General features: G+C 38.2%; 1 protein-coding gene across 5 annotated transcripts in view; it reads right to left on the bottom strand.

Moving 5' to 3' along the window:
- The window catches only part of JAK2 (Janus kinase 2), a 96,058-nt gene that overhangs the window by 62,354 nt on the left and 9,909 nt on the right, over positions 1 to 23,795 (bottom strand). Inside the window, exons 1-2 of one of the 5 annotated variants that reach the window (XM_039566911.1) lie at positions 794 to 935; positions 577 to 666 (exon numbers count right to left, since the gene is read on the bottom strand). The exons of 3 other annotated variants lie outside the window; for them this stretch is intronic. The gene's annotated coding sequence lies outside the window, so the exon portion shown is untranslated. Of the gene's footprint in view, positions 1 to 576; positions 667 to 793; positions 936 to 23,795 lie in introns of those variants that run through there. One more of the 5 variants, XM_039566912.1, reaches the window with a different exon arrangement.

Consider the following 23,795-nt stretch of genomic DNA (forward strand, 5'->3'; position numbering starts at 1 on the left):
TTGACAACTTCCCTCTTCAGAGCTTAGTAAAACTTCTGCTTCTACAGTAACTGACACATGTGTTTACACTACATGCAGGAACTCAAAAAGGCTAAAGAGCTAGAATTTTCCTGAGCAGCAGGGGGAAAGGGCATTGATACTACTAAGTCTCCTCTAGGCAAGTAGGAGGTAAACAGAAAGGGGAAGAGCCATTATAAAGACAAGAAGTGTCAAAACGGTGTTTAAAAACATGCTTTCACCTTCATGGTTTATTTTGTGGCTTTTCTCTTTTAACACAGATTGCATTTACTAACATTCAAAAAGAAAAAAAAAAAGACAAAAGAAAAAAAAGAGAGGGGAATGAATGAAAGACCCTGATTCCTGTCCAAGAATCAGAACAGCTTAAGAAAAAAATCTGTTACTCAAACCTCAAGGACAGTTTAAGAAATTTGCAGTCACTTAAGTGAGAAATAATTCCATGAAACAGTATCACTAGGTCTTTTCATTCTATCCTTCTAGGTGAAACAGTGCCTCCAGCTTCAACTCCAGAATATCATGACTGAAACTACTAGTTTCGCTAAACTTCTAAATACCTACCTTTAGAGATTAAAAGTACACTTTCACACTCTGCCATACACAGTAAAGTATCATGGAGAATAGAATCATAACCCAAACCAGCTCTTCTGCCTACAAAAAAAAGAAAACAAAAAAAGATCCACTGTGTTCTCCACAATGTTACTCTTTTAAGATGTCACCCCTGCTGCTCCCAGTTTCATAGGTTATTTGGCTTCTTTCCTCTCCCAGTTTACATCACCTGACAAAAGCAAAGGGTAAAGTGGTCTTGGACAAGAAAATTGCGGTAACAGGCTGCGTGATAAAACATGCATGACCTTGATTCCTGTAACATTTTTTTCTGTGAAAAAAATGGGGAAAAACAAGCCCAGTAAATCTGAGACAGAGACATCAAAAATGTGAAAACATCTGGATGAAGGAACTATTCCTACGCCAGCTACACTATCTGAACAGAATCTGGAAACATGTGCTTCAACAAATTAGCTCTTTGCAGCAATAACTGTCAGCATGTAAACAGGATAACAGTTAAGTCAGAGTGAATCAGCAAACTCTTCCGAACAGCCAAGAGCAATAGATGTCAGTGTCTCCTTTAGACTCTCCCGAAATACTTTCTTCAGCCCACCCTGCTTTTTCAGCTTCAGTTTATAAACTGTATATCAAAAGGTCAGATCTAATGCAAATTTCATTGTACAAATTCCCTCCTCAAGGAGTGGGGGATTCTAGGGGATTTTGGTGTCATTGCCTGCCTTCTTCCTCATCTTTGTAAAAGTGCCTGAAGTCTTGTAAAGGAAACCAAGCTAGCTCTCTACAATGACACATCAGTTACAGGAACCCAGGACACTAATATTATTCACAAGTGCTAACCTTTGGTTGTAGAAATTATAATTCTATACAATGCAACCTCTATAAAATGTCTTACATTTTTATTTAAGTTTTCTTTAGTATTACAGAAGCAGCTAAAAACCCAGGTGAGAACAGAGCCTGAAGTTCTCAGCCAGCTAATACCAAAAAAGACCCTGCTGTAAAAAACACCCACCCCCCCCACCAAAAACCAAGCAAACAAACAAATAAAAAAATCCCCCAGAAGATCCCCCCAAAAATCCACCCAAAGGAAAAGCCAACACAAACCCACAACACTTCTCTCCCTGCTCTCCAACTTAGATCTGATACAGTGTCAACAAGGCCATGACTAAGTACTTTTATAGATCCTTAGAGAATCAGGGCCTTGTCATATAAAACGAAACAACAAAACACAAAGAAGACCATCTGAGACATACAAGCAACAGTCTGAGATACACAAGCAACTGCCACAGAAATATTTCAAATCAAATGATTTCTGCAGAAGTTTAATTAAATAGTAAAGTCAAGACTATATAAATGCATTCACAAGCCTATCAAATAATGATTCAGAGTTCAAATACTGTATCAATATCAATATATAAATCAATTTTATATCAATATATAAATATTGTAATTATATAGAGATATTTTAACATAAACATTGCAACTTCTTGTTTCTCTTCAACAGAAGAGCTGAAGTATTTTTACAAAAGGAATACATTCTTTTCTTAAACCCTATGTTAATACTTAGTATTGCTGAATAATTTATGACGGCAATGTTGATGTTTTATCTTTATAATTCAGGAAAATGTACTTGCTTGATAGTTTACTTAATGTTTCCTTAAAGATCAATGGCCTGCGAGTTCTCCACTTGTTCCCTATCTGAAATACCAGACAGCTTTTGCAAAGATACTGCACTACATGCTTTGCCAAGATCATGTTATCTCTATAAACACAGATTGTCAGAAAAAATGCAGACCAGAAAACCCAGGGCTCTGAAAGTAAACAAAGGCTTTTCATACAATATACCACTAGCAGAGATTCTGCAAAAGTCTAATAGAAGTGACAAGGAGAAAGAGACATTTAGTTAAGACAAACATATCTTCACATGTAACATATCAAATAGTCTGTGTTCTCTTGAACATTTTAAAGAAATAAGAGACTGGTGCTTTCCCAAACACTGTAGAAGAGTCAAATTATCATCATGCGCATCCAGTGCTTACAGAATTCTGTTTTGAGTATGATTAAACATTCAATTGTACACTTCACTTTTGAAGAGAAAGAAAATATTCCAAATAAACTTAGAACTGTCTGTATTCACACTGCCTTTCCCCCAAGCTCTGAAATAAGAATGACACAAACGCTTCTTCATGTTCTGAAACATGGTAAGAAAACTGCAGAAGGCAAGAGCGTGAAATTTGTGCCCCAACAGACTAAAAAGATCAAGCAGACTACCTGACAGATTCAATAAATAAAAAACAGTGGAAAAGAAATGAACTGTTTAAATGGGATATACAGTAGCTTTAGAATAAATACCTATTTAAAAAACATTTTTTCTCTCAGAAACAAGAGTGTCAAACTATTGAAACAAACAGTCAAGAAAGAAGTAGATTCTGTATTTCCTGATTTTAAAACATGAAGAGTAGATGCACTGTTACAAAATAGGTTTTAGATAATCCCATGTCACTGAACCTGATGAAGGGAGGAAGAAAGCCAAAATGTAACTGACTGGTCTATGATATATAGAAGATCAGATAAGAATAAAAGTGCTCTTTTCTGGATTTTAAAATGTGTTGTTACAGATTGTGCTATTGTCAGTTTATTTACGACAAGGCATTATAAAATAAAGATTAAACATTTATAGCACAACAGTATTTAACAACTGGTAAGTTGTTTAAAAATTGTTACACTACAAAATTCCCACTGAACAATTATTTAACTCCTCCTAAATGACTTTCTGATGACAGAAAACTAGAAAAAAACTCCGAAAACACTGAAGTCTCTCAGTACATAAGTCAACTCCAACAGAAGTTTTGCATCTGAGCCCTGAAGTCTAGGGCTTTCACCCACATTTCAATGTCTTTAGCATTGTGGGAACTCAAAAGTTTTACAGATATATGCACTCAGTAATGTGAATCAAGGCACTGCAAGTCCCCACTCCAAGTCAGCAATCATACTGTTCCAATCTTGTCTAAAAGCGCTATTTTCCCACCCACTTGTGGATAGGACATTTGAATCTACCTAAGGTGATCTGTTCAAAATCTAAGATACTCCATTCTCTAAATTACAGAAGGACTTTTTCCTAGATCAGTCTCAAACTTAAAAGCCACTTCAGTTTTCTACAGAACTTTTCAGCATATGCTGCATACTTATTTGGAGCTTCACCTCAGCTCTGATGAAATAAGAATTTCACACCTCTTGCAAGGTTTGGAACAAGCTGTTGCACAGAAACATGGACCCCAAGAACCACTTCCCAAGGCAAAACAGAATGCGACTAATGCTAAGTTGACAAAAGCAAGCTGTGACCATGATGCGATGAAAAATCCAGCTAGGCCCCCCAAAAATGCCTGTAAAAGATACTGCAGACTTTTTGACACTTTTTATTTCATTGAATGCAAACAATTAGATAGGCTGGAGCCAAGTCTAGAGTACAAGTGCAATACAGTTTAGTATCGCCAAGTTTCTTTGTAACTCACAAAGTATTCTGAGTAAGACTTGTCTCCATCTGAACTAGTTGCTCTAAGAGCTAGGGTTTTGTACACGCATTTTCAGGTACAAGAAATATTGCTGAGGCCCACTGAAGCGAACTACAAGTTTAAAACCAGCCATGGTCTTTCCTCTCTTTATGCATGCTTTGAGCTCCTTAAGATATTCCTAAACAAAGTACAAATCACTAAGAATACTAGTAGATCTTGGGTTTGCTAAATATATGTTCCAATTAGGAAACAAAAGCCAATTAAAAATCCTAGGCAGGAATTAATAATGTTTGAATGGACCACTTCTGACCAGGCATTCTAGCACCTATAAATGGACATCACTCATTCCTCCATGGCCCTTCAGAGTTTGCCACATCTACCAGCAAGTAGTCTTTTAAACACCTTTTTTTATTCTTAATTGGTACCTACTAAGGACTCCGATCACTAGTAGATGCAAGAAACAGCCCACCCACATCTAGACCCAAACTACACATCACAGTATTTGTCTGCCAATCCACCAAATAATTAAGTTTCATTTCATTAAAGTAAATACAGTCACAGGACAACTACATCCCTTTGACTGCCACACGGAAATGTAAAAAAAAAACCCCGCCAAATGACAGGAGAAGTCAGATCAAGGCCTTAATTTCTTAGATCCCGGACAGCACTCTTTAGTATCACATTTGGTTAAAAACAAACCTCCACAGTGTGGCTTTGTTACAAAAGAGAGCATGCTTCTGTCAGTAACAAACTTAGCCTCAGTGTCATCAGAGCCTGTAGCGGGTTGGGTTTGTAACCAGGCAGAAACAGCAATTTAGTGTAGTGGTTTGGTCCAAAATACTCATTACTGTTTACCTTCTGTGAGATAAGAATTAGGAGAAACGCAAAGCAGGCACCAAACTTGAAAGAATATGAAGAAGTTTATTAACAGACCTAAAAGAAGAAAAAAAATCATACCACACCTTCAGAACACTTCTCCCCCCACCTTTCTCCCTTCTCCCAGTGACAATGTAAAAAGACAACCCTTGAGATGTTCAGTCTGTTTACCACTTCCATAATAACCTCGTTCAGTCCATTTAGAAAGAGGAGTCTCTCTTGCCCATGCTATGAAAACATTATCACAACAAGACAGCCACCCGGGTTGGTTCTCTGCCCGCATGTGAGTCCCTTCCCATGACATTGCAGCTTTTCCCACAACTGCTTTTGAGGATTCACTCTTGAATTACTGGGGTACAATTTTAAGGTTGAGCCATTCAGAAACAAAAGTTCTCTTCACCCATCTCTGGGAGCATTTCATGTCTAAGAACAGAGGCCCTTCTCCTTCCCTGGGAGCAAAGGGTCCTCCTCATCTTCATCTCTAGGACTATCTCTGGGAGCATCTCTAGGAACTGAGGTTTTCTCCTTTCCCATTTGGAGCAGAAGTCCTCATTGCTTCCATCTCTCCCTGTTTAAACTTCTCATCAAATTACAGCTGCTTTAGCATCTGCCTATCTCAGTGCAGGTGCTTTTGCTCACAAGTATAAGTTGAACGCTCCACCCCCCATGTCTTCATGAAATTACAACGGGTACTCTGATATATCATAGCTTTAAAACAGAATTTCAGCTTTAAGCATCTCCTCTTTCTCCTCCCTCAAATTTTCAGCTCTTCACAGCACTAAAAGTGTTAATCTCACCCGAGCCTTGCAGCTGGAATTTTGCTTATCGTTGTTGGTCACATGATCTGTGCTGGGCAGAGGTGCAGCTTCAGCTGAATCTTGGCTACACTGGAGAGGGGGAGCCGAGCTGCTCCATCTGCCCATAGCAGGAATGTGGGGGTTCCACAGGTGGAACAGGGTCCATTGGCTCCAGGATGGCCGTGGCCCGGCCTGGCCCGAGCAGGGCCTGGCCGGGCCCACTGGCCCCCGCACGGGGCCCGCAGCCACCTGTGCCAGCACCGGAAACGAGAGAGAGCTTGGGGGGGAGTTTGTCTGTTCTTAAGTGTGGATCACAGAGGTGGTCACAACTTTAAGTGGCTTAAAGAATTGTCCATATTCAAACTGGCCAGCTGATAGGTTCTATCAGGTCACAGAGGAAGCTGCCAGCACCCCTTTGCAAGAACATCCCTTCCGGGACTATGCTTGCTAACCTATGACAGAGCCCTTCCCCTATTCTAGACATCTTTACTTATTTTGCACAAGTCTGTAACAATGCATAGTAACCTCAATGTTTTCAGTTTCCATTGCAGTTCAGTTCTAGGATGCTTTACATAAAACACTGTCACTTTTCTTACTTTCCAGATCTAATACAAGGGTCTAAATCATTTCCCTAGGTTCCTACTGTGAACCACTGGTAGACCAGATATAAATAAAATTCCTTGTTTCGTGAAATATATAAGAGAAAAAATTTCATTGCAAAGGAAAATTTATCTCATCATTCTTTTCAAATAAGGTAAATAGCTGAAAAATCTCCAAATTGCTTAAACACTGCAAAAAAAAAAAAATCCATTTTAAAATTCAACCCTTATCGTAGCTTTCCCCATACAGTTGCTCACATTTCATTTTTCAGTTTTAGTATACAGAGAAAACCTCAGGGAGAGGAAAGAGAAAGAAACTCTCCTGAACACACAGAGTTCAACACAAAGGGCATGAATAAGGAAGAAACCAAATCATACCAAGGAATAAAAAAGCACTGAGGGAAAGATAAAGATGTAATATATCAATATATTTAACACCTCACAAAGTAGCACAACAGATTCTGCAAAGTGTTTATTACTTCCATTCTCAATTACTCTTTAGAGTTTAGAAAAGATATAATTAGGTAACAAATGTGACACCACTGTGAACAACTCTTTCAAAAGTTGTAGGTGAATTGTTCAGTACCTCATACATCACCCAAGATATTCTTCATGCCTACAACAGAAACGAGATCCTTAGCGACTCTGTGGTACTGCTCCACTCCAAATGCCATTACTATGTAGAACATAATACCCTCCGCATTATTTTGAACAGTCAATAAAACAAATTCACAAAAATGTGCTCTTGTTATTCTTCCATTTGCACTCACAAATAATGGGTTTTCATTACCCCTTTCCACTCCCCTGCAAACTGTTCAGAAACAAAGATCACCATTTAACACTTGGCCTCATTAACTACAGGCATAAGCAGCATATGTCATCACAACCATATCTCAGGATAGTGTGTAGGCTGGGACAGATTCTACCAGTCACTTCAGACAGGCAGTCAGAATCACAAGAAGGGTCTGGTGGGTTGTCCTGGAGGCCAGGTGCCTACCAAGCCACTCTACCACTCCCGTTCTGAGCAGGACAAGTGAGAGAAAATAAGATGGAAAACAACTCCTAGGTTGAGATAAGGCACTTTACTAAAGCAAAAGCGAAAGTCTGTGCACACATAAGCAAAGACAAAAAAAAACCCTATTCTCTACTTCCCATCAGCAAGCAATGTTCAGCCACCTCCCAGGAAGCAGGGCTGCAGCACATGTCACAGTTGCTCTGGAAGGCAAACACTGTAAATAACCAATGCTCTCCCTTCCTCCTCCTTTAGATAGCTTTTATATCTGAGCTGACATCTTACGGTATGGAATATCCCTTTGGTCAGTTTGGGTCAGCTGTCCTGGTTATGTCCTCTGCCAAGATTTTGCCCGTCCCCAGGCTGCTGGTGGGAGAGTGGAATGACAGAGGAGCAGCACTGATGCTGTGCAGAGCTGCTCAACAGCAGCCAAAACACTGCTGTGTCACCAACACCTTTGTAGGTACCAATGCAAAGCACAGCACTGTGAAGGCTGCTGTGGGAAAATGAACTCTATCTCAGCCAGACCCAATACAAAGAGTTGCAGCAGTTTCTTTTTGAGAAAAAGGGTTATGGCAGTTAAATTAACAAAGGATGTTAGAAACCTTCTAAAATAAAAATAATGTAAGAAGTGGTTCATGAGCTTCTTTTCACCAGGCACAGGCTTTTGGGGACAGCAAGACAGTACAATGGAAGGGTGCCTCCTCTGATGAAGGATTCTATCTCATCTGATATGGAAACTTCCTAAAACCAAATCAGCCCCCTCTCAGACTATGTCCTGTTAAGCAACGTAAGCACAGCAGCTGAGTCACACTGAAGATTTGAGATAATTTTATGTGTTTACAGAGTCTCCGCCAGAAAGAAGAAAAAGCGTGGGCAACAGGAAGAACAAGCAAATCCTTGAGGGAAAAAACGGAGAGTGAACTGAGAGAGAAAAGACAGTATGACATGTATTAGAAACCGACACAGCACAACATCAGATCTTCCAGAAAAATCTGAGTACCTCTTATGGCAAAACCTGCATGTTGCTTGAATAGTCTTCAAGTTTAGAATGCTTTACTAGGTCAAAAGCACAGATTAGTATGCCAAGTATGAGCCCAAACTTCTCTCAAAGGCAGATGCTTTTCCTCTTTCCCCATACCCATTCCTCCCACCTAAGCTTTCCTAATAAAGAGAAATTCTCCTCTCCTCTCTCATCCACAGTTCATATAAAACCAGGATCAAATTTTAGCTGAAATAACCTGAATGCTTTAGCATTTACTCCACCTTGTTTAAAATTAATTAAAAAGTAATTTAACTTGTTTAAACTAATTAAAAGTTCATGGATTCAAAGGCAGGCATAAACTTAATACACACAAGGTGAAATCAATGATTGTGCATAAGCAAATGAAAAAAGCTAGCAGGTTGGAGCCTGCTTCATTTTGGTGGGCACAGGAAAACAGCAACTACTGAATGTGACCAGAAGTCTGGATGCCATTTGATTCCTAGAAAAATCCAAAAAGAGGAAGGAAATGAAGGCATCCAGCCAAAATTAAGTTCTTCCAGAGCATTGTGTTTTAAACCTTGGAAACGTAACTGGACACAAATGAAAACTTGGGAAGAAGTTTCAACTGCTCCTGAGAAGAAAGTATCTTCTCATGGATTATTTCCTGGGAGGCAGTGACAGGCACCAGAAGGGGGGATATTCCTTGACAGGAGGATTAAGTAAAAGCATGAGTCTCAGTTCAGGTGGAAGATGAAGACAGCGCACTGAGTCATATGTGGGACAGAAATCAAGAAAACCAGGAAAATTGTAGATATTTCTCCCACTTTATCCCCTGCACCTCTATGTCATACAAAAGAGTATTTAGGATTCTTCCATTCCCCTCCTATCCCTGGCAAATACTGTCTCTCCTCATCAGGTCCCAGACTCATCCAACTCATCTGCCTGGTGACAATGCTATGTCACTCCCCATCAAAGACACTCCTTTTCCAGTTCCCTTGGGTTCTGTTTAGTCTGCCCAGCATTCCCAGGCTAACAAATCAGATACTGCAGAGCATATGATAAAGAACACTTCCCATACTATGGTTAACAAATTCATTGACTTCTCATTCCCATGGTGTCCAAATAACAGCTACATGTGAGCAGAAATAAGAAGCAGGAATAGCTGATGTTGAAAACATACCACAGGCTGTTTGGTGCATTCTGTTCCCCTCCCTGCCCCCACTCTCTCCCCCTCCCCATCTACAGGGAAGGAGAAATGATTATTTTAAGCCTTATCAAATATTTATTTGGTCACTCTCCAGGCAGCATTTCCTTATTCCCTTAGTGGGCTGGAAAAACTTGATGGAGGAGGAGATCACATTGCTGAGCTTCAGGGGGTGCTGATTAGGAACTTTAAGCTGAGACTTTCAGTCATTATTTCACCTTTAAACATGGGGAGAAAACCTCAGAAGTAGCTCATGCCTTTCAGCACTACAAGTGCAGCTAATGCCTTTGAGCATTAAAATTACAAGTGCCACCCTCCTACTGCTGACACTTTCAGGCCTTTTTCTTATGAAGATAGAACAAATGAAACCTACAAAAATCGTATTTTAAACTGACAGAAAACTAGAGGAAGCAGGAGAAAATACCTCAATGGGAGAAAAAAACCAAAGACCACTGGAGTTGATTTGGGGAAGAAAATAAAAAGGAGAAGGTTCAAGGAGTCTTTCAATAGAGCCCTTGAGCAAGACCAAGTTAACACAGATGTCCAAATCACTTTTTTAATCTTCCCATTGAGGAGTGAGAAAAAATACCAGCAAAAGTGACTGCTATTCCTTCATGAACTTGAGCCACCATGGCACAAGAGGGCAATGGTAATTTGCCTTGTACCAGCAGGACCAGCGCACTGATTGTCCCCCGCACTCAGCACTGGGGAAGCCACACCTTGAATCCTGCAGTCAGTATTGGCCCCCTTATGACAAGAAGGACATGGAGGTGCTGGAGCATGTCCAGAGAAGGGCAATGGAGCTGGTGAAGGGTCTGAAGCATAAATCCTGTGAGGAGCAGCTGAGGGAGCTGGGGTTGTTTAGCCTGGAGAAAAGGGGGCTTAGTGGGGACCTTATCTCTATATAGTCTCTCTAGCTGCTATGTGAAAGGAGGTTGTGGCAAGGTGGTGTTCAGTCCCTTCTCCCAAGTAACAGGACAAGGGGAAATGCCTCAGGCTGTGCCAAGAGAGGTTCAGGTTGGATATAATGAAAAATATTCTTCACTGAAAGAGTGGTTTAACATTGGAACAAGTTGCCCAGGGAGTGGTGGAGTCACCATCCCTGAGGATCTCAAAAAAGGACTAGATGTAGTTAGTGCTATGGTTTTAGTGGGCATGGTGGTGTTCAGTCAAAGGCTGGATTTTATCTTGGAGGTCTTTTCCAACCTTTATGATTCTATGTCTCTACAGCACGCTTTGCATATTCCTAATCACAGAATAAAGATTGTTTAGTCTCAACTACTCACAAATGTTACCTGTTCCAGAGCCCACTAGCCTTACTGAAAGAAACCAGAACAGTAAGTACCTGTAACAACACAATCCTCCACAAGAACAAAGCAGCTCTAATCCTTGTGGCTCCAGCTGGGAACCCTCTGATCTGCCACTTTCAAACAGAATGGAGAGAGAACAAAGTAGCTATGTTATTTCTGTATCACCTGCAACATACAATGAACCCAATAAATAATTATAAGCATCTGGCTTTCTCATAAGTACATACAAAGTAGAATTAAAGAAATAGTTCTGCACAGTCCACCAGCTCACAGGTGTGGATGTCAATCACTCCTGTTCAAATTTTTCTTGGGCAGTCTGTGCAAACTTGCTCAGATAAACCAGTTTTGCTTGCTCCTGGAAGGAAATTACATAGTTTTCCCCAGAGCTTTTAAAACAACCTGGGTCAGGGTGGTGAAGAAGGTTCAGCAAGTTGTGCCAACTGTTAAAACATTGGTTTATAAAATACATCCATGCCAGCCAATTTCTTCTCTAGTCAAACATATAAAATCACTACTATGAGTTTCAATGCCCTAATGAAGCACTGGTAGTCTTGAAGGACAATCAGCTCCCAACAGCTTCTGAAGCAGCTTGTCATTTCCTTGTCTCATGTCAGAGAGCTTTCATCCCAATATACCTTGCTTTTGTAATATGAGTCTGAAGGCTGTGCAGCCATACAGAAGTTGAAGAGGTCAAAGAACAGACTGCAGAGAAACAAACCTAGATGTTCAGAAGCACTAAAAGCAAGGGTAACACAATTAGCTGATTCTCACCTGTCAATGCTAAGTTAATACTGGTCTTTCTACAGCATGATTTCTCAGTCACCCTGTTCATTTAAGTTTGAAAAAGGCTCTATCACACTGAACACACAATAAACCCTCCCACAATGTGCATGTGGGATGTTAGTGCATGTTTTACCTATTCAGCTGTCAAAGTTAAACACACTTGCAGTACATCTCCTTCCCTCAGTTGCTTTACATACAATCATCATAATATATATGATGGATTTATGGGAAATTAGAGATAGGTACCTGTCTTTAAAATAGTTCTCTTTCTTTCAGTTTTTCAAAAGAATTCAAATTAAAGACAACTGTTTTTCTACTTCAAGTACTTGCCAATATTGCAAAAGTTTTCTTCATTAATTTGGTACATAGCTCTACAATCAGTGAAGTATTTGCTTTGTGATCAGTATCACAGCAAGAAACAGTTTATCACAAAGGATTTTGTCATTACTGTCATTATTAAGTTTCCCTAGACTACCAATGTGATGAGCTTGAAAAATTTAATTTCCCTTTAGTACCAGTATGTGACATGAATTTCTTATCAACTACTGACCAGATTCAACTGTCTACTGAACAGGAAAAGAAAGTGATAGGGTGAAGCCTACTAAGTTCCAACTTACTACTACTTGACACTTCCTTGGATTTTGCTTGCAGTGGTTGCTCGAAGCCCAGTGCCCAATGAAGACATACAACACAATACAACAGCTTTCAACAAAACTTCTATAGATTGATATTCTCTACTAGCATAGACTGTATGAGAAAAATTAATTGGTGTTTATGGTCATAAAATTTTCAACTATGTGAACTTTGCAACAAAGCTAATAAACATGGGCCATATTTTTTGGACAGACACATCATCAAAAAGGTATCTTGTTGCATGCGTTTTACACTATAGCCCTTGCCTAACTGCATTCCTTTCATCCTTTTTTTTTTGTTGTTGAAGATTCAGAACCGGGATCTTTCTTGATTCAAAAGCTCAGTTCCTAACTACTTGCTTTCTTCACCCTTCTCCAGTCTTTCATGTCTCCTGATCCTAATATTCTGAGATGCTACGGTTACTTCTATGAAGGAGTACCAGTAAGTATTTCTGGAACACCTACATTCCACTGCAATTACTGAACAATGAAAAAAAAGCTTATTTCTTCACACTCACTAGCCTACCACTTCTGTTTCTTTCAGCTATATGAACCATTCCTTCCTTCTTTTCCTCAAAGTGCTATCTAACAAATTGTGACACCTCTAAATCCAACCCCAGTTTTGAAATACCACTAGAGAATTTAGCAATGGCAGTTAAGGTTCTTTTACTGTTTTATGAAAATACATTTACAGCCATTTTGGAGTGGCTTTGACTTAATGCACACAAAGCTAACTAGATGTACTTAGTCATGTTTTCCTTTTCTAAGTCGGTTCACTTGTTTCAGAATAGGCATTAAGGATGAGACCAAAGGCACACCTAGTTCTTCTAATGGTGGCCAAGAATAAGTGCCCAGAAAAGAGCTTAGGAGCAGAAGCAGCCCACAACAGTACTTTCCCAGGGTAGTTTCATAGTGATCCAAGATTCACAAACATTTTAAGCCAAGATGAAAAAAAAAAAAAAAAAGATCTTTGTGGTCTTTACAAGCAACACCTGTAAACAACCACCTTTCTCTCTACAACTATCTCAAAGGAGGTAGTGAGGTGGGGTTTGGTATCTTCTTCCAGGTAACAAGTGACAGGACAAGAGGAAATGGCCTTAAATTGTGCATGGAGAGATTTAGATTGGATATTGGGAAAAATTGCTTCACTGAAAGGGTAGTCAGCTATTGGAACACATTGCCCATGGAGAGGGTGGAATCACCATCCCTGAAAGTGTTCAAAAAGCATGTGGATGTGGCACATAGGGATATCATTTACTGGTGAACACAGTGCTACTAGGTTAATAGTTGGACTCAATCTGAGGTCTTTTCCCGTCTTAACGACTCTATGAAAAATTATACAAGTGCTTGTCCCTCCAGATATGAAAATCATCAGACCAGAAGATATTAAGGTCCTAGAGTTAAGTTAAAAATTCTGATTTTTTTTCTCCCCAAATGATTAACCTTAAGAACATACATCATTCCTCATTTCCATGTAATTTCCTCTGTTTCTTCTAATGTTTCCTGTCTCCATCTTTTCTTGTCGCTTTCTACAGTTTTCTTCTTTCTCCCATCCTACTGACTAGCACTCTTCTTCTGTGTTCCAAAAGGGGATGGGAATCAGACAAATTAAAACTAAAAGACAGACAATCATTATCAGCCACTCATGAAGTCAACTTCCAAGGAATTTAAATCAAACTCAAAGCAGCACATCTGATACGTATTTTCCAACAAGAAGAAAATACATACATGAGCAGTCATTGCATGACCTAAGACAGGTAAGTCATTATAAAATAACAACCCCATACTAAAATAACTGGGTAAACAGCACAAGAAAGGAAAAAAAAGCAAGCAGGCCATTTCACTCTCAGGAAAGACACAGAATACAGCAGCAAAATCAGGCAGGACTGCAAATCCATTTGTTAAGGACAATGAGTCACACTGGAACACAACATGGGGTGCGGCAGAACTACCTAAGTTCATTATCTAGAGATCTTTAAAGGATTTTAAGAGGAAGGCAACTGACCTTCTTCAGTGAAGCCTCCTGACCCTTAAGTAGGAAAAGACAGGCATACACTAAAGGAAAAATCCTGGCAGTGCTTTTATGGAGGCATAACTGATTATACAGGCTGACCAGCAGAGAGAGCTGCATGAACTGGAAAGCCTGCATCTCAAATGGGGCACCAGTCAACACAGACCTTCTGGAACAGCAGTAGGGGCAGCATTTAATTAACAGTGTAAGAAATACGGTATGCAGATGTGGTACACACACAGATTGACAGCTCACAAGAGAACTGAACCCATACAAACACATTAGTTCAATTCTCATACAAAAGTGGCAGTCCTGGCAACACACAAGAAGAATGAATTTATGAAGAGTTCTGAAAAAGATCTTATATGAACGTGGCACTCTTAAAAACATCAACATAATTTACAGTACTGAAATACATGAGCTGTTGGCAAAGCTATGGAAGCAGGAGAGGCAAGTGTTAACATTACTGCCAATTCAAACGAAATCTTTTGAATGCGTGAGGGATCAACATGCAATTTATGAAGTCCAAAGAAACCTCACTTCAATTCTCAACTTTCTTATTAACTCTTCTACATGGTAGCTTTTGGTACATAAACAGATACATTTAACCATTTAAACCCCATTAAAAGCCAGAGAAACTTTAAGAGACTTCTATTCTATAAACATGCCAAAGAAATAAAATATACTGCACCAAGGGCATTTACCTGAAAATTTACTTGTAAGAGAGCTATGTTCAGAGATGAACAAGCAGCTCAACTAATTTTGAATGCCTACAGAACCAGCCAACACTGCTATTCTATCATCACCAAAACCTACGATTAGTGTATTTAACTATTAACTAACTCCAGTACCAAATTTACTAAGAAAAAAAAAGTCTTAAATATGAAGGTTAATGCAGTCTAGTTTTTGCGTACAGTGGCTTCACATTAGGTTAAACCTGTGAAATTCTGGAAAGCTGAAGTCTTACTCTCCCTTTCACCTGGTATTCCTAATTGCTCCCTACTTGCTCAGCACTTGTCTTTGTACCGTGACAACATCCAGTAAACCAGTTTCAGTTAGTCCTATTTAGAAGTTTTCAGCAAATCAGTTTTCTGCATATTTTTCACTCCAAAAACTCAGGATTGCTAGCACAGATGCAGAGAAATGTACGTGAACATGCCCCACTCTGTCACAGACCAACCTGAAAATATATTCTACTTGAAAATGTATCCTTAATGAATGCACCAAAGAAAATCAAAGTTTCTCGAAATCTGCAGGAAAACCAGCAGAGTTAAGAAAAACATGGTTTGTGTCTGGGAATTTGCATTTTCTCAGAAAGATGCTCAAGAAAAATCTAAAAATAAAAGGTTTCATACAGAAAGAAGGCCATGAGCATACTTCCTACAGAGTGAGGCATTTAATTTAACCACACATGTCCATAAAGGTTCTGCAGACATTTGCAGGGATTTAGGCTTAATATCCCATTGCATTCCACTTTGAGAAACCCACACTTTAGAAAGGTTGTTATACACACTAATTAGAATCTCAAAGTAATAATCAAAAGGGAAAAAAACCAAGCAAGATTATTTACCCTAGTGTTATGATTATTCATACACAGGTTCAATTCAAGCAAATATTTTCCTTGGTGTGAAACAAGACACCATTTTTATACAGCAACAAAACTGGAAGTCACAATTACTACATGTGAAAGTGACAAAAGAGTAGCAGCATAATAACAACAACAATAATAATAATAACAATAATAATAAATCATAGATTAATATAGTTGAAAGGGACTTAGGGTGCTCATTTGGTCCTTTACCCCTGCTCAAAGCAGGGTCAAATTAGACCAGGCTCAAAGCCTGTCTAGCAAAATTTTTACCACATTTAGAGGTGGATATTTCACAGCCTCTCTGAACAGCTTGTTCCAGTGTTTGACCATCCTCCCACTGAAAAAAATTTCCTTAATATCTAACAAAAATTTCCCATGCCCCTTGTCTTTGTAGTCTCTCATCCAAACACCATGTACATTCAAAAAAAAGTCCAGCTGCATATTTTTAATAGCCTCCCACCAGGTAGCTGAAGACAACAAACAGCCATCTCCTTAGACTTCTCCAAATGAAAATGCACAATTCCCTCAGCCCGCAGTACATCGTGTACTCCAGCTGTATTCATCTTTGGCGGCACTTCATTGAACTTTTTCCAGCATGCCAGTGTTGGAATGATCTAGTATTACGAAGCTTTGAACTGGAATGCACAATCAGACAAAATTACTGGCCTTTCAAATAGAACTTTCTTTTCAAAGAAATACATTTTAGTGATACCAATGTTAAGTTAGATACTCAAGAAAAATGCAGGCTACACTTAGGAAATAATTGAGCATGCCCTGAAAAGTAGTAATCACAGTAGTAATCACTACTGGTATAGTGAGAGCTGAATTGAACACAAATTTTCAATATAATTGAGTAGTAAACATATCTTACAAGCACTACCTATATATATGGATCAGATTATGTGTTCTTTATACATACACACATATAACAAACATTATGCACATTCATTTTTACTTATATACTTTAATAAAGGACTTAGTCATCATGGGTGGAGACCTTATGTACAACCTGGCTGAAATCCAAAAAAAGAAGTACAGTTCTATAGTATCTGTGTTTATTTAGTTCTAGTTTGAAGACTATCTAGACAACAAATTACAAATATAAAAATTCTTAACTGCAAAAATTCAGGACTACATCAAAGAATAAAGCTATCATTCATAAGCATTTGCTGTCTCTCTTGAAGTCGTACATATTTGACACAACCACTAAACTTGCTGGAACAGCTTCTAACTTGCAAAAGTCTGCAAAACAATTGCAAGAGCTGCATATGAAAGAAGGAACAGTAACCCACAAATTCTACTCCTATATAGGAACTTTGCTATACAACAAAAATAAACACAAAGTAGCTGGTTCAGTTTTAAACTTTCTTTGGGCTAACATGATTTTTTCTTCCAAGCAGTGCAGACCGAACTTTGAAATGAGAGAACCCCTTTCCTCAAACTTTAAGGATGTTTCATAATACTCTACAATAGACTTTGCTAGATTACATGAGAGAACGTAGCACTTTACTGCAAGTAACATCAATGACCAACAAACTCAATCTGTAAATGGGAAAAAACCCCTAACACATAGATGCAGACTGATTCCTGGAAATAAATAGTCTCCTTCTGTATTCTACGTAAAGGTAGAAAAGGATTCAAAACCACTTTATTTTTTTTTTTTTAACCCAGGATACATTGTGGGATGACTACCTCAGCCAGCAAGTAAGTAATGTCAATGCAAAAAAAAAAAAAAAAAAATCAGAGAACTCATTTTAGCAAGAAAGAGATGATTGTAATTGCAAAATGTTTGGAGATTAAAGGGTTTTTTTCCCTTTGCAACAACAACAAAGTATGTCTCAGCAACCCAGTCTGAGGGCCAATGAATACAAGCAAGGACTATAATCACTTTCACGCCGTCCACTCTCTGTCCTCCAGACCCTAGTCTTCTGTTATCTTTAGAAGTTTCAAGTGGAAATGGATACGGGAGTTTTCCCATATCTCTTAACACTTAACTTACATTGCAATAGAGTTCTGGGACGTGGAAGCTTGTTAACCTTAAGACCAAGAACTTCAAGGCTTTAACAATAAACTGTTTGTTAATTAAATTACAGTTAAAACTGTAATTGTAAACAATTTCTGCTACACAGAAATATTGTCAAAGTAACAAGTCCAGTGGGTGCTAAATGGTGGTTGCCTCCAAAATGCTGTATCTGATATTTTATCTAGAACAGTGACCTTTTAGTAACCTAGTTACCTCAGCCGTAACTCAGAAATCAACCTTAATAAAAAGATAATACACATAAAACCTGCTTAGATTTACTAAGCTACTAGCTGAGTCACATATTACTCAAATGTTTATCATATCCACATAACTCAAAATAAAAATGGTTTAATTCTAATGAATCCAAATAAATTTTTTTGATTTCATAAGGCTTTGACTGAGAGCCCAAGAAGTGAAACAGTATCTGAATCCGCATAGAAAAAAAAATTAGAAATCAAATTAAGCAAGTTGCAGCTCAGTCAGATTCGGGAGTCTAACATGCTTGATTGTTGACTTGCTGTATGCATATTAATCTAAAATAAATTTCAACTTAATCCCAAAAGAGCAGAAACCAGGTTTTCTAGTGATAATGCTGAATCTTTTGCATATAGGTGTCTGGTTATTTTTAAATACACAGGAATAGAAAAAATGTGATCCAGATGCAGATCCTCTTTAAAAGCACTTCCAAACATTTCTTTAAAAGCCAACTTCAATGGCTGTAAATACATATGCAGTTATGATTATTCTTTTGTTCTTAGTATTTTAGGGACTTTATTTTATAGTGAATGCAATCAAATAACAGACTCCTTGCTTTGATGAAAGTCCCCTATATGTTTTATCTCTAAAACAGTATTTCTTTGAACTACTTCAAGTACTGTAACAAAACTGAGTAACTAGGTGCAATAACATTGTTAGTTTAGTGCCCACCCCATCTCACCGCAGCAGAAGTACTAGGAATAAAACAATGACAAATAAAAACCTACTGGCATTCTTCATCTATGGTACTCAACTCCAGTTAATTCAGTTGTCCTTTAACTCAGTCAAAAGAGTGTCACTGCAGCACTGAAAACCCCATCTTGTGAAGCCCTTCAAGAATATGTCTGGCAGGCCTTTACATGGAAGAAAGTGTCAGTACTCCAAACCTTTAGCCCCTCTCTTTTCTCAGTGTTTTCTGCTCAAGGATCTCACTTCTATTGTTTATCAGCCTTGTTTGTAGGAGGCGTTGGTAAGAGCGATGGTAAGCTTCCACATACTTTCTCATCCCTGCCTTGCCAAACCCCTTCCTATTAATGCTGTCTACCTCACTGTATTAGCAACTCTATAACCAAACCAAGCCAGAAACACTTTTATGGTTGACTTCCTTTTCACACTGTTTTATGTGTTTGTGACTAACTGATAGATTGGGTGGGAAACTTCTGCAAATCCACTAATATGGGAGGTACAGCTAGACAGTCAAAGGCTTCACACACCAGAGCCCACAATCCTGGTGAATGGACAACATGTTACCGAGACAAGTGTGTTATTCACTATGACCAAAACAGATGAAGTATCATTACATCTTATTCCTTTTACAAATCCAAAGCAGTCCCATATGTAGTTCAACTGTCCTCCTAGAGCTATAGGTGCTCTCTAATCAGTCCTTTCTGTACTGCCTTTGCTCAGCTGCTGAGGGCCCCTTTACTGGCCCTTCATTTCACGAGCTTTTTCACTGCAGCAGCTTGGGCAAGTGGTAGTATTTTTCCCTTTACCACACAAATGCAAATATATTGCCTGCACTGGTCCTGCAAAACCTCTAAATACTTCTTGAGTTGAGCATTTAGTCCAGCAGTACTATAATTATGCTGGCAGCTAAATTCCCTTCCATTAATTTCCTGGTTTAATTCCTCCCTTCTATTTTATACATCATAATCCTCTCCCTGCCCTGAAAAAGACAAAAGGAAAAATGGAGGGGAAAAAGAAACCCGCTTTTCTTCTTTCCACTTTATTCTATATCCTTGCTCTATTCTGTATTTTGTAAAAGTTCCCCACTTTAAGTTCCTTTTCCTTTGTTTATTCTGGGCATTCTGCATTTCCTACTTCTTCCTTCCTTTCCTAGCAGCTGGACTCCTCAAAAGAACTTGTTCTGACCCTTTGACAGGTTTGGGGTTTTTTTCCTTTTGGTAGAAGACAAAAGAGCCAGCTCTCCCCTGGTATTCCATTTCCTTATCACTCAAGAGCATGCAAGTTGCTTTTGGAGCTGATAATCTTCAGTGTCTTCTTCTGTAACGGCTGGCAAGTCAGTAATTTTAAATAATCCACTGAAAGTAGAAATTATTGATCAGGCTATTTATGTGACAACTGAACTTTACAAGACAGGATTATCTGCAAACATGCAACACTCAAAGAATTACTTCTAATGGGGAAACAAGTTAAAAATGTATATAAAACCCAGAAAATACAAGGAAATAGATCTAGAAAAAGGTTCTAGAAAACTCATTTTCATGTAATCAGTACAAGTAGTGTTGCCACAAAGAAAAACTGCCAATTTTTTCTTACTTCTGCACTGCAAATTACTTCATTTCTGCCTGTGATGTTTAGATTACAGATGTCATTAGTTCCAGTACTATTATTGAGCTAAAAATTACATAAGGGTTTTTTTTCATCTTCTATTTTTTGTGTGAAAGAAACACACCATTGCAGATGTCAAATGATGTGTTGCTGTTATCAAGTTTAGACATCATGCATCTGTTCCAAATAAATGGTGTAGCTATCATAGCAGTCTTGACAGTAAACATGATGTTCTTAAGTCAACTAGGATTTTCAGGTTACAAGGACAAAAATGAAGAGACAGACAAATTAAAAAACTGACATGCCCACATACAGGCTGTGTAATCCACAGCTGACCTGCCATTTCTTTCATTACCTCTACACACATTTAACACTTTAAGCTTGGCTGCAAACATATACTGAGATCTGCTAAAGCCAGACTTTGCGTGAACTAGTCCAACAGTAGCATTTTGATAATCTACTTGCTGAACACTGAGAGTACTTTTCAAATGTTTTGAAGCTAGCAGAAACAGTAGCATTAGCAGTAATACATTTGAAATGTTCTATCTCATTCTGAAAGCATATGAAATTCTAAGACCCCAATATTCCATAAACAGAGGTATGGCATAATTTAAAATACAGAATGACTGATGTTATTATTGATGTATGCAATGATACACTATTAAAGATTCTCTCTAATAAAAACAGACTTGTATAACATTTCACATTAAACACTGCATTTACAGCAGTGTACTTACAGGTATGTAGTTGTTTCAATAACAAACAGTTATATTATGTAGCAATTCACCCAGTAAGTACTGAGATCCAGTCTTTTAATTATGACTTCAAAACGGCCTCATCCATTACACAGGTAAAACAAAACCTTAAAATAAAAGTATGTAGGAAATATCACAAATTATAATTGCAAAACCAATCCTGTACATGATCTGTATCAGTAGACAGAGGCGTCATAAATAAAAGGCTTATTAAGCTGCTACTTTATTCCATCACATGGCCTAAAAAATGAAAGGACTACAAATACGTATTTCCTCTTATTGCCCTGACAAGAAACTAAAAAGGTATTGGTGAAAAATAAGTAAGGAATGTGTTACATACATATGTAAGATACAGCATTTTCTGGGGAAATAAACAGTATTTTAGAGAAAATTTCAGTTTAAATTATGAAATCTTTAACACTCACATACAGCCAGGGTGTCTGGCTCTCAACCATGGTGAATCAAAGGCTAGCAAAACACTTGCAGATAGCATGAACAGCTGCTTCAAACACCTACAAACATCAGTCTTTTCCTAGATCAATTGTCTATACTGAGGTTATAAAAGAACATTTCCAAAGTCTTATCACAAAGAAACTCTCCACTCTCAACACAGCAGCCTCATTGAAATTCGACATTACACAGTATTTTCCAACAGTTACTACTGCTGGAATAATTAAATATGTACATTAACAGTTAAAAAGACACATACAAGGACTTGCACCTCCCGTCTGTATTTCCATACAGATCCACTCATCTACCCACACCCTCACAGAACATTCAGTTCACTTTTGTGACACTTCACAGTCAAAGAAGTCCAGAATCACTAAATACTCTGAGTGGGAAAGAACCCACAGGGATCACTGAGCCCAAGTCTTAAGTGAATGGCCTGTATGGGCATTGAACCCACAAGCTCAGCATTATTAGCATCATGCTCTAGCCAACTGAACTAATTTTATGGCTTCTTGCACCTTCTTAAGTACCTGCCATCTGTATTTTCCTTCCCTCACTTGTAATACATTTTGACTTCCTATCATTATCCTCATAATCAGACTAAACATCAGTTCTCATCCAGTCTACTACCAAGCAACCTGCCAGTTTCTGTTTTCCTTCCAGACAAAATATAGATATTTCTCCTTCCTCACACTTCAAAAGAAATTCTAATCAAAATACCACACCCTTACCCACTGAGGCTAACAGAACTGAGTCTTTCCACAACCTGTTTTTCACAAGCAATTTGTTTTTTCCACTAACAAATCAAAACTAATTTCTTCTTCAAAGCCAGCAACAGTTCTCCTCCAACTGAAAGCAAATTTCCTAACACAAAGATAATTTTAATATAGCTTAGCCCAGCTTGCACATACAATCATATTTAATGCACTGTAAAGTACTTTTTTGTTATCTTACTTTCTTCCCATTTTCTCTCCAGAAGCATTCAAAACTTGAGGGAGTTTGCTCTAGCAAATCTGAGGACAACGGATCCAGAAAAACAAAAGTTTGTTTCAGCAATGAAAACTGAAAGACAAAATACTTGGCTAGATTTGGGCCATGAAGTTTGATTCCAAGTAGGTCAGACCTTGACTACTGTCAAGTACAGAAAGCAATCTTAAAACCTACTTGATTCAGAGCAGAACAGCTAATGGCTGTTTTATTAATGGGACCAGAGGAATAAATGTAAGAAAGCAACAAAGCCACAACAGGGAAGATGTGGTTGAACACGACAGAAAAGTTCTGAAAAAGGAAAAGAGATAGTAAGAAGTTAATGAACAGAGGCATCTGGAGGGATGATGACACAAAGCCGTTTACATTCTTGCTCTCTCCTTATTTTAAGCACATTTTATTTCCAGAATCCTACTGAGTTTCTGCTTCTGCCTGTAAATTCACCCCATGCTTCACTACTGTGAGAAAGAAATACAGAAGTATTTTTGCTGTTGTGGTAAAAGTCAAAAATTTCTTTTCTGACAACAGTGGAAATATAACCATTTAGAGGTTATATTATGCCTATAACCTTATATATATATATACACACACACACATACCCCTATATATATGAAAAAAATGTGCCTTTGACTAAGACTGTCTTCTTTTATTTGTAAGTTCAAAATAGTTATCTTGTATGTGGTGCAGTATCATTCATATTAGAAAGTTCACATTTTACAATTTAACTTCTTTTTTTCTACCACTTGCTGTGTAAGCTTACCAAATAAGTCTACAAGCCCATTTAACCTTGTTGCTGCATCGTGTATATTTTTGCCAGGAAGGCTTTAATACTTTCTTCCCTGAGTTTCTCTTTTATCTCCTTTAAGTGTCATCAGTGACAGTGATTTCCCACCTTATTTCCTTGACAGCAAGAGGACGTGCAGCAGTTTTGTTTGCTTAGTTTCTTCCTCTAAAGGCTCAGTGAGTAACTAGAAATTATGTCTAGATGAGAAAGATGCTGTACCAAACAACAGGTAAGTATTCTAGAACCACTGTAATGTATTATAAAGAATTAACTACTAGATGAGAAATTAGATTTTCCTCTTAACCAGAAATAAGCAAAATATTGTTTCAACCAATAATCACTATCATCACAGTGATAATTC

This window comes from Corvus cornix, chromosome Z, assembly GCF_000738735.6.
Source record: "Corvus cornix cornix isolate S_Up_H32 chromosome Z, ASM73873v5, whole genome shotgun sequence".
Taxonomy (NCBI): domain Eukaryota; kingdom Metazoa; phylum Chordata; class Aves; order Passeriformes; family Corvidae; genus Corvus; species Corvus cornix.